Source organism: Globicephala melas, chromosome X (assembly GCF_963455315.2).
Source record: "Globicephala melas chromosome X, mGloMel1.2, whole genome shotgun sequence".
NCBI lineage: Eukaryota > Metazoa > Chordata > Mammalia > Artiodactyla > Delphinidae > Globicephala > Globicephala melas.
This window is the reverse complement of record NC_083335.1, coordinates 32758625-32769429: the sequence shown is the minus strand read 5'-3', so window position 1 is coordinate 32769429 and position 10805 is coordinate 32758625.

Here is a 10805-nt window from a genome sequence, read left to right as displayed (position 1 = left end):
ACTTGTAGTCCACTCAAGTATTTATGTTAATAGCAGTAAAGGGGGTGGTTCATATATTTGTATATGCTTGCAGAGGTGGATAATGTAGTGTGATGATTAGATACATGTATATATTGTAAATGCTTACCAAAATAAAGTTAGTTAACACATCCCTTACCTCTATAATTACCATTTTATTATTATTGTTATAGTGAGAACATTAAAGCTCTACTCTCATAGCAACTTTCAAGTATACAATAACAGTATTGTTAATTATAGTCATCATACTCTACATTAGATCACGGTAACTTATTCATCTTATAACTGGAAGTGTGTACACTTGGACCAACATATTCCCATATCCCCCAACTCTCAGCCCCTGATAACCACCAGTCTGGTCTCTTTCTATGAATTTCATGTTTTTGAATTCCATGTGTAAGTGAGATCATACGTATTTGCCTTCCTCTGTCTGACTTATTTCACTTAGCATAGTGCCCTCAAGGTTCATTCATGTTGCTGTAAATGGCAGAGATTTCCTTCTATTTTCTGGCTGAATAATATTTCATTGCATATATATACCACATTTTAAAAAATCCATTCATCCACCAGTGAATGCTTAGGTTATTTTCATGTCTTAGTAATGCTGCAGTGAACCTGGGAGTGCAGATATCTTTTCAAGATAGTGATTTCATCTTCGAATATATACCCAGATGTGCGATTGCTGGATCATATGGTAGTTCTACTTTTAATTTTTTGAGGAACCTCCATTCTTTTTTCCAAAGTGGCTATCTCGAGACTTCCCTGGTGGTCCAGTGGTTGGGACTTCATGCTTCCGCTGCAGGGGACACGGGTTTGATCCCTGGTCAGGGAACTAAGATCCTGCATGCCGTGTGGGACAGCCAAAAAAAAAAAAAAAAAAAGACAAAGTGGCTATATCGATTTACATTTCTACCAACAGTGCACCGGGGTTCCATTTTCTCCACATCCTTGCCAGCATTTTTTATCTCTTGTCTTTTTGATAATAGCCATTCTAACAAGTGTTAGGTGATATCCCATTGTGGTTTTGATTTGAATTTCCCTGATGATTAGTGATATGGAACACCTTTTCATGTACCTGATTACTATAGCTTTGTAATATATTTTGAAATCAGGAAGTATGATGGCTTCAGCTTTGTTCTTCTTTGTCAGGATTGCTTTGGCTATTCAGGGTCTTTTGTGGTTTCATATAAATTTTATTTATTTATTTTTATTTGTTTGGTTGTGCCCGGTCTTAGTTGGGACAGGCGGGCTCCTTAGTTGCGGCTCACCAGCTCCTTAGTTGTGGCATGCAAACTCTTAGTTGTGGCATGCATGTGGGATCTAGTTCCCTGACCAGGGATTGAACCTGGACCCCCAGCATTGGGAGCATGGAGTCTTAACCATTGTGCCACCAGGGAGGTCCCTCATATAAATTTTCGGATTTTTTTTTTTCTACCTCTGTGAAAGATGCTATTGGAGTTTTTTTGTTTTTGTTTTTGTTTTTTTTTTCTGGTACACGGGCCTCTCACTGTTATGGCCTCTCCTGTTGCGGAGCACAGGCTCCGGACGCACAGGCTCAGCGGCCATGGCTCACGGGCCCAGCCACTCCACGGCATGTGGGATCTTCCTGGACCGGGGCATGAACCTGTGTCCCCTGCATCAGCAGGCAGACTCTCAACTACTGCGCCACCAGGGAAGCCCGCTATTGGAGTTTTGATAGGGATTATATTGAATCTATAGATGGCTCTGGGTAGGATGAACATTTTAACAATTTTAACTCTTCTGATTAATGAACATGAGATTTCTTTCTATTCATGTCTCCCTTCTTTCATGAATGTCTTATAGTTTTGATGTACGTATAGATTTTTCACTTCTTTGGTTAAATTTATCCTAAGTATTTTATTGTTTTTGATGCTATTGTAAAATGGAATTGCTTTATTTCTTTTCCAAATAGTTCATTATTAGTGTATAGAAATGTAACTGATTTTTGTATGTTGATTTTGTATCCTGAAACCTTACTGAATTTGTTAATTAGGTCTAACAGTTTTTTGGTGGAGTCTTTAGGATATTTTATATACAAGATCATGTTGTTAGCAAACAGAGACAATTTTACTTCCCCTTTTCTGATTTGGATGCCTTTTATTTTTTTTTCTTGCCTAGTTGCTGTGGCTAGGGCTTCCAGTACTATGTTGAATAGGTTTGGTGAAAACAGCACCCTTGTCTTGTAATTTATTTTAGAGGGAAAGCTTTCAGCCTTTTACTGTTGAGTATAATGTTAGCTATAGGTTTGTCATATGTGGCCTTTACCATGTTGAGATATGTTCCTTCTGTATCGAATTTATTGAGAGTTTTTATCATGAAATAATGTTGAATTTTGTCAAATGCTTGTTCTGCATCTATTGAGATGATCATATGATTTTTGCCTTTTATTCCATTAATGTGGTGTATCACATTAATTGATTTGCATATATTGAGCCATCCTTGCATCCTAGAGATAAATTCCACTTGATCATAGTGTATGATCCTTTTAATGTGCTGTTAAATTAGGTTTGCTTGCATTGTGTTGAGAAATTTTGCATTATATTTATCATGGATATTGGCCTATAGTTTTATTTTCTTATACTACCCTTATCTTTAATATCAGGGTAATGCTGGCCTCATAAAATGGGTTTGGGAGTATTCCCCCCTCTTCAATTTTTTTGGAAGAGTTTCAGAATATTTGACATTAATTCTTTAAATGTTTGATAGAATTTGCTTGTGAAGCCATTTGATCATTATCTTTGTTGAGGTTTTTGATTACTGATTTAATCTCCTTGTTATTGGTCTGTTCAAATTTTCTATTTCTTCATGACTCACACTTTGTAGGTTTTATGTTTCAAGGACAGTATCCATTTCTTGTAGACTGTTTAATTTGTTAGCATATAATTGTTTATAGTAGTCTTTTATGATCCTCTGCATTTCTATGGTTATCATTTATAATGTTTCCTTTATCCTTTATAATTTTGAGTCCTTTTTTTTATTGATAAAGGTTTGTCAATTTTATCTAGCTAAAGGTTTTTTTATCTAGCTAAAGGTTTGTCAATTTTATCTTCTTAAAAAACTGACTCTTAGTTTTGTTGATCTTTTCTATTGTTTTTCTAGTTTCTATTTCATTTATTTCTGCATGATGTTTGTTATCTCCTTCCTTCTGCTACCTTTGGGCTTAGTTTTTTCTTGTTTGTTAGTTCCTTGAGGCATAAAGTTAGGTTGTTTGTTTGAGATCTTTCTCTTTTTTTTTATATAGTCATTTATCACTTTAAACTTCCTGCTAAGCACTGCTTTTTCTGCAATCCATAAGTTTTGGTTTGTTGTACTTCCATTTTTGTTTGTTGCAATATATTTTTTAAATGTATCTTTCAATTCCTTTTTTGATCTATTGGTTGTTCAAGAGTGTGTTGTTTAATTTCCATCAAATTGTGAATTTTCCAGTTTTCTTCCTGGTATTAATTTCTAGTTTCATAACATTGTGGTTGGAAAATATACTTGGTATAATTTCAGTCTTTTTGAATTTACTGAGATTTGTTTTGTAAATCTTGGAAAATATACTTGGTATAATTTCAGTCTTTTTGAATTTACTGAGATTTGTTTTGTAACCTAACATATGATCTATCCTGGCGAATGTTCCATACGCCCTTGAGAAGAATGTGTATTCTGCTACTCTTGGATGGAATGTTCTCTATATCTCTGTTAGAACTATTTGGTTTAAATATAGTTCAAGTTCAATGTTTTCTTATTGATTTTCTGTCTAGATGATCTAACCATTGTTGAAAGAGGGGTTTTGAAATGCCTATTTCAAATGCCTACTATTACTGTATTGTTGTCTTGCAGATCTGTTATTATTTGCTTAATATATTTAGGTTCTCCAATGTTGGGTACATATTTATTTATAACTGTTATGTCTTCTTGATGAATTTACCCCTTTATCATTATATAATGGCCTCCTTTATCTCTTGTTAACAGTTTTTGACTTAACTTCTATTTTGTCTGGTGTAAGTATAGCGACCCTTGCTCTCTTTTGGTTTATATTGTGTGGAATATCTTTTTCTATCCCTTCACTTTGAGTCTGTGTGTGTCCTTGAAGCTGAAGTGAGTCTCTTGTAGGCAGCATACAGTTTGATCTTCTTTTTTTAAAAAATTTATTCAGTCATTCTATCAGGCTGTATGATGTAGATTAAAGAACACAAAGTTTAAGCCATACAGACAACCCTGTTCAAACCCTGCCTATTTCACTTATTAGCTGAATAATTGTAGACATGTCACTCTGCTTCAGTTCATTTATCTCTCAAAAGGAATAACAATAGTTGTTATGCTACCTCATGGGGTTATTATGAACATTAAATGCAATAATTCGTGTAAAGTGTTTAGTACCATTCAAAGAAGATAGTAAGCTCCCCATTAAATGGTACCTGTTATTTCTTTTCCCTAAAATTAGGAATGTAAAATCATATAGTAGTTATTATTAGGGGTTTATAAACAAATAGACCTGGGTTGTGTCCTTGAGTAAATTACTTAATTTCTCTGAGGCTTAGAGCTCTCTTCTACAAGTAAAGGTTAGAATAGTGTCTGCCTCATAGGGTTGTTAGTATTAAATAGGAATCATAAATTGCAGCATTTGACACAAAGTAGGAACTTCGTAAATGGTAGCTGTTACAATTGTTGAGAAAAAATGAAATAGGGAGTTGTATCAACAACAAAGAACTATATCAACTATTCTTCTGCAATCTAATAGCAAATAAGAAAGTGTGGGTTTTCTCCTATAGCTATTGAGCAAAAGACATAAAAATACACTTTATTGAGTCTGCCTTCCCAATTTACCCAGTTCATAGAATAGATGTTTATGATAGTGCTTAGAATAAAACCTCATTCGTATTACGTTGTAATAACTATTAGTTAAATCTGAATCTGGACTCATTCATTTAGATCATATTGAATAATTCAACATTCCATGTAATTTTTTGTTAGTGGCATTATTTTTAATTGAAAAATAATATATGCGTGCACATGGTAAAAATATCCAACAGTAAAAGGGTATGTACAATTAAATATAAGTTCAAACTCCAGCACTATTATTTATCAACTGTATGGCCTCTGTGTCTCAGTTTCCTTGGCTATGAGAATCATGTCAGTACCTACTTTTAGGGTTGCTGTGAGACTCAAATGTGTAAATCACTTCTTAGAATAGTACTTGGCCTATGATAAGTTCTATTATGAGTTTAGCTTTTTGTCATGTGTCATTTGTATTTTTCTGTGAATTTCTCATTCATTTCCTGTCCACATTTAAAAAAATCAGGTTGTGATAGTTTCTTTGGATTTGTAAAAGCTCTTTATTATTAAGGTAATTTGTCCTCTACCATATTTTTAAACCTTTTTCTCCTCAGATTTTAATTTGTCTATGGATTTTTCTCCTCATAGTATTAATTTTTGCATAAAGAAATTTTAAATTTTTTATAGTCGAATTTATCAGTCTTTTGCCTTAAGTTTTCAGGGGTTTGAGTCTTATTTACAGGGCCCTTCCACATTCCAAAACTATTTTTTAAATTCTCCCATGTTCTCTTCTACTGCTTTTACAGTTATCCTCTTTGGTCTATCTGGACTTTATTCTGTTGTAAGAAGTAAAATAGTGATCTACCTGTATTTCTTTTCCAAATGGGTAGCCAGTTTTTCTAGCACCATTTATTGAATATTCTATGTAAGTTAAAATTCTTGCTATCGCCCAGATGACTGGATGCTCTATTTTTCTTCAAGTCCAAATAGAATGTAGCCCAATCCTAATTTACTCCACTTTAATTTTTCGTCTGGTCTTGATTTGAATACAAGTTGACTTGGGGAGACACATTTCTTAGGCAAATTACTTTCTCTCCTTATAAATTAAAAAAAATAAAAAACAGGCACAAAGTAAGAGGTTGCACCTATCTTTAAGATTCCTTTAACTACCAGCCTATGAGAATTGTTAAAAAAGTAAGACTTCCCCATTGAAGGACTGGATATAAAACTCTTTGTCACCTAATATTCTGTTATGTGGGTAAATCATAATTGATTAAACCATGACTCTTCTATCTGATATTAGCATAATTTTCCCTGTACTATCTATTACATGTATTACTATGCTGACTATTCTCAGACATATATTTGTTTTTCTCTTAGGATATCTTTTTAAATGTGCAATTACTAGTTCAAATGATATAAATTTTGAAACATTTTTATTGACGTGTAATGTACATACAGAAAAATGCACATAAGTGTACAACTTGACAAATTTTCACAAAGTGAACACACCCATATAACCAACAACAACAAGACCTAGAAATAGAATGTTACCAGCACCTCAAAAGCCTCCCACATACCTCTTTCAATTACTACTTCCTCCCAAGGGTAAGCACTATCAGGACTTCCAACAGTCTATATTAGTTTTGCCAGATTTAAAAATTATTTGGAATCATAGAGTATGTAGTTATTTGGGGGGCCTCTTTCATTCAACGTTTGTAATATTTATAGTTATAGAGCATTGATTTTAATTGCTGTATAGTATTTTATTGTGTGAATATATCACAATTTACTTATTCACTTTACTGTTAATGGGCATGTGACTATAACTTTTTCAATCAATCATGAATGTTGCTGCTGTGAACACTTTATGCATTTCTGTTGGGTATATGCTTAGGAGTAGGCATATACTTTCGAAATGACTATTGCATATATACCTTAGAAATCAGTGGATTGTAGGGTATGCACATGTGAAGCTTTTATGTATTTTTATACCAAATTGCTTTCCAGAAATGTATATTTATAATGATTGATAGAAAACAATAATCACTCTTAAGTGATGATAGACCCTTTCAACTTTAAGTATTTTATTTAATGCTCATTATAACCCTATGAGGTAGTGTTATTCTTTTTTATTGATGAGTAAACAGAGGTTCAGAGATGTTAAATAATCTGCCCAAGTCCACAGTTAGAAAGTGGATGAGTCAGAATTTGAACACAGATTTGTCTGACTTTCAAGGGCATGCTCCTTCTACTATACCTCCTGTATTAGATTCCTAGGGCTGTTGTAATAAGGTACCACAAACTGCATACCTTAAAACAATAGAAATTTACTCTCTTACAATCTTGGAGGCTTGGAGTCCAAAGTTAAGGTGTTGGCAGGGCCAGGCTCTCCTAGCTTCTGGTTGTCACCAGCAATCCTTGGTGTTCCTTGGCTTGCAGCTACAAAACTCCGGTGTCTGCATTCCTAGTCACATGGTAGCCTTCCCTCTGTGCATCATTGTCTTCACATGGCTGTCTTCCATCTGTGTATGTCTATCTCTGTGTCTTTTCTCCTTTTCTTACAAGGACACCAGTCATGCTGGATTAAAGGCCCACCCTACTCCAGTATGACCTCATTTTAACTTGATTACATTTTCAAAGACCTTATTTCCAAATATGACTGAATTCACAGGTACCAAGGCTTATGACTTCAACATATCTCTTGCGGGGGACAAAATTTAACCCACAACACCTTCCTGTCTATCTTATTTCAATCATTCAGCATTGAACATAGTGGGTAAAAAGGTCCATGCTTTTGTTTAAAATTACAGTTTTTATTGCTGCAGAGCTGATGTCTGTGGGGTATGTACCTTCAGGAACAGCACTTGTATATGACTTGCCAGGAGGATGGATGCAGTGGCTGGGCTGAGTTCAGTGCCAGGCTAATGTTCTTTCCACCAGGTGGGCTTAGCAACCCAAACATTCATAACACTAGCTAGTATTCTAATTGGAGCCATGTGTTCTCATGTGTGCTAGGAAAAAGGGATATAGGGGCCAGGTGAGGCCCAGGTTGAGGAAGGGCCATACCTATTTACTTATTTCTGCAGATGGGCACTGGCATTTCAGAAACTGCATTTCTGTTGTTGGCAGGGCAGGCTGTCCAAAAGCTCCTATTTTTTCCTCTCACCAGAAATCCCTGTTTTCTCTCAAACCTCAGGAGGATTATAATCAGTACTTGTGTTTTTTAATGAACACCTGCCAAGGGCCACAAACTATGCTAGGGATTTTGTGCACACTATTTCTAATTCTTAACATTTAAGGTAGGTTTTATATCAATGCATCCCCTGGAATTAACCGCCATGGTGAAAAGCAGGTGATAGCACCTGGTTGACAGCATGATCCAAAGGAGGAGGACACATGTCAGTGCCAGATGCTCTGTAGCAAATCAGGTTGTCCTGATGTTAGAAACACAATCAGAGGCTGAAAGACCTATAAGCACTTTGCTTCAGAATGACTCCTAGGGACATCTGGAGTCTGGGCATCAGGTTAGGATCCCCAAAAGGATAAACCTATTAGAGTCTTTCTTTCTTTCTTGAAAATCACGAGGGATATACCATTCAGGTCTCTTTTCAGAGAGATGAGCACAGATATAAAATGGACCTGTAGGAAGGAAAGGTTACTTCTGTGGCACTCCAAGAAGCTATCTTTTCCATATCCTTACAACAGGGCAAAACCATACTCAAATCAAATCCCTAAGGCCAGAGAACTTTAATTACAATTTGATAGATGGGCAAGTGGTAGGAAAGGATAGTGTCAAGAAGACTGAAACCGGAGGGTTTCCTTGTTTCTCGAATGCAGAGGTCACAAACCAGTAACCCAGGATTTGAATCCGGCCCACAGATATTTTTTGTTTTTCCCACATAGTTATTTTTTTAATTCAATTTCAGTTGCTGTCATGCAAAAAAAATAATCAGGAAATTTTATATAAAATTCCATATTTCTTACTTATTGAAATGTAACTGAGTCCACATTCCAACGTGGCTCAGTTGCAGCTGCTCCCTTTTAGAAGGCAGGCTCCTGATTTGCCATGGTCCCCTCCAGTGTTGATGCTGGGTCACTTTTTGATGTTGTCTACTTGGTCCCTGAAGCTTTTGAGTTTGTGACCCCCCCCCACCCCCGCTCTAGATCTTTGGCCAGGATGGATTTGGAATGAGGCCAGATCCAACTCTCTACTAAAAATAAAATAAATAAAATACCACCAAATTGAGAGATCAGTTATTTTGGAGGTGATGGAAGTATTCTAAAATTGATGGTTGAACAACTTTGTGAATATACTAAAAGAGAACCCATTGAATTTTATACTTTAAATGGCTGAATTATATTGTGTGACTTATATCTCAATAAAGCTGTTTTAAAAAATAGAAATCAGATAAGAGGGAGGAAAACACAAATGAATCAACTTCTCAATACTAGTCTTTGTCACTGAACTCTTAGAAAGTCTCTAATATTGTAATACTGGGGTGGCAGTAGACTCGAGTGGTTAAGAGCATGAAAAATAAAGATTAGAAATACTACCTACCTCATGGGGTTATTGGGAGGAGTAAATGAGGCACATCGCACTCTGCCTGGTATGTGGTAAGTAACAGATAAAGGTGAGGTATTATTGGCTACTATGGCACAGAAGAGACCCAAGAAAACTTAACAACACTGACATTGTGTTACCCAGATAGTTCCCTGAACCCTGGAGCAGCTCTTCCTGTGGCCTCTCCAAATGTCCAGTTGTTTCTAGGTGGCTACAGATCCTCAGCCAGAACTCTAGGAGCCTCAGAGTCTCTTAATTGATAAAGAAAAAAATAGTATACTAATACTGCAATGTCTAGGGAAGTGGGGACAACCTGTTTGTACCTTATTCAAGCAATATGATGTAGTAGAGTCTCCACAATGTTAAGAGTAGGGAGACCTGAATTCTAATATTGCTTCCACTCCAAACTGGATTCCCTTTAAAGAATACTATACAATGGTATTTACCCTGCTTACTTTATGCTTCCAAAGGAAGCATATAACTACTTGGAATAGTACAAAATTACACATAAGGTAAGGTATGTTTATTCAAATACATAAATCAGTGACCCCAATCAGGTGACAAGCATACTCCCAGAGAAAGTCTAAGGGTATGAAATTCTTGTAATAAGAGGGACTCAGGGATGGTTTTATAGTTATAGACCCATTGTCTTTGTAAAGAGTCCCCAGAGGATGATGAAGCTGTTGGCAATCAGAGCAGATGTAGCATGGGCTACCATATACCATGAAATAAAAAGAGCTTCTGGCAAAAGAAAATCATCAAACCAATGTCTTCACCCTATTACAGAATGGAAAATGTCAGCTTCCCTAGATTAGAGGGTAGGGCTCCAAAGCAGAGAAAATTACATTCACACCCAGAAATGGGAAATTTCTTCTCTGGGAAGAGCTAGGCTGTCATTAGGAGAGTGGGTAGGTAGCTGTGATTTTCTTCTTCTGAAGTTCTTTATGACTCTCCATAAAATTCTAAGAAAGAGTTTAGAAATTGATTAACCCTGTTATATCTCCCCTCACACACAGAGCTGTCCAGATAACTTCAGATACGTCATCCAGCGGATATGGGATAAGCAGGGGCATTTTGCCAATGCAGCAGTTGGTAGGTCACCTTAATGAACCAAGGGCAGGCACATTCAGCTCCGGTGAGGGACAGCTGGTGAGGGACAGCTGATCTCTAATGTTCCCCAACACAACCTTCCAGTTGGAACTGGTGGACTAAGGAAGTAGTAGTCACCAGCAGCTCCTTCTAACACATTTTGTTATGTCAAGAGATATTTTAATATTAGAGAGTCAAGGACGGAGCTGAGAGAGAGGGAGTAAGGTGGGAGTATTCATGGGACTTGAAGGGAGGGGTGTCCTTTCAACATGGAAATACGTATGTTAGGTAGTGATCCAGAGTGGTTAAGAGCATGGGTTGTGGCATCAAATAGACCTGATTTATATCCTGG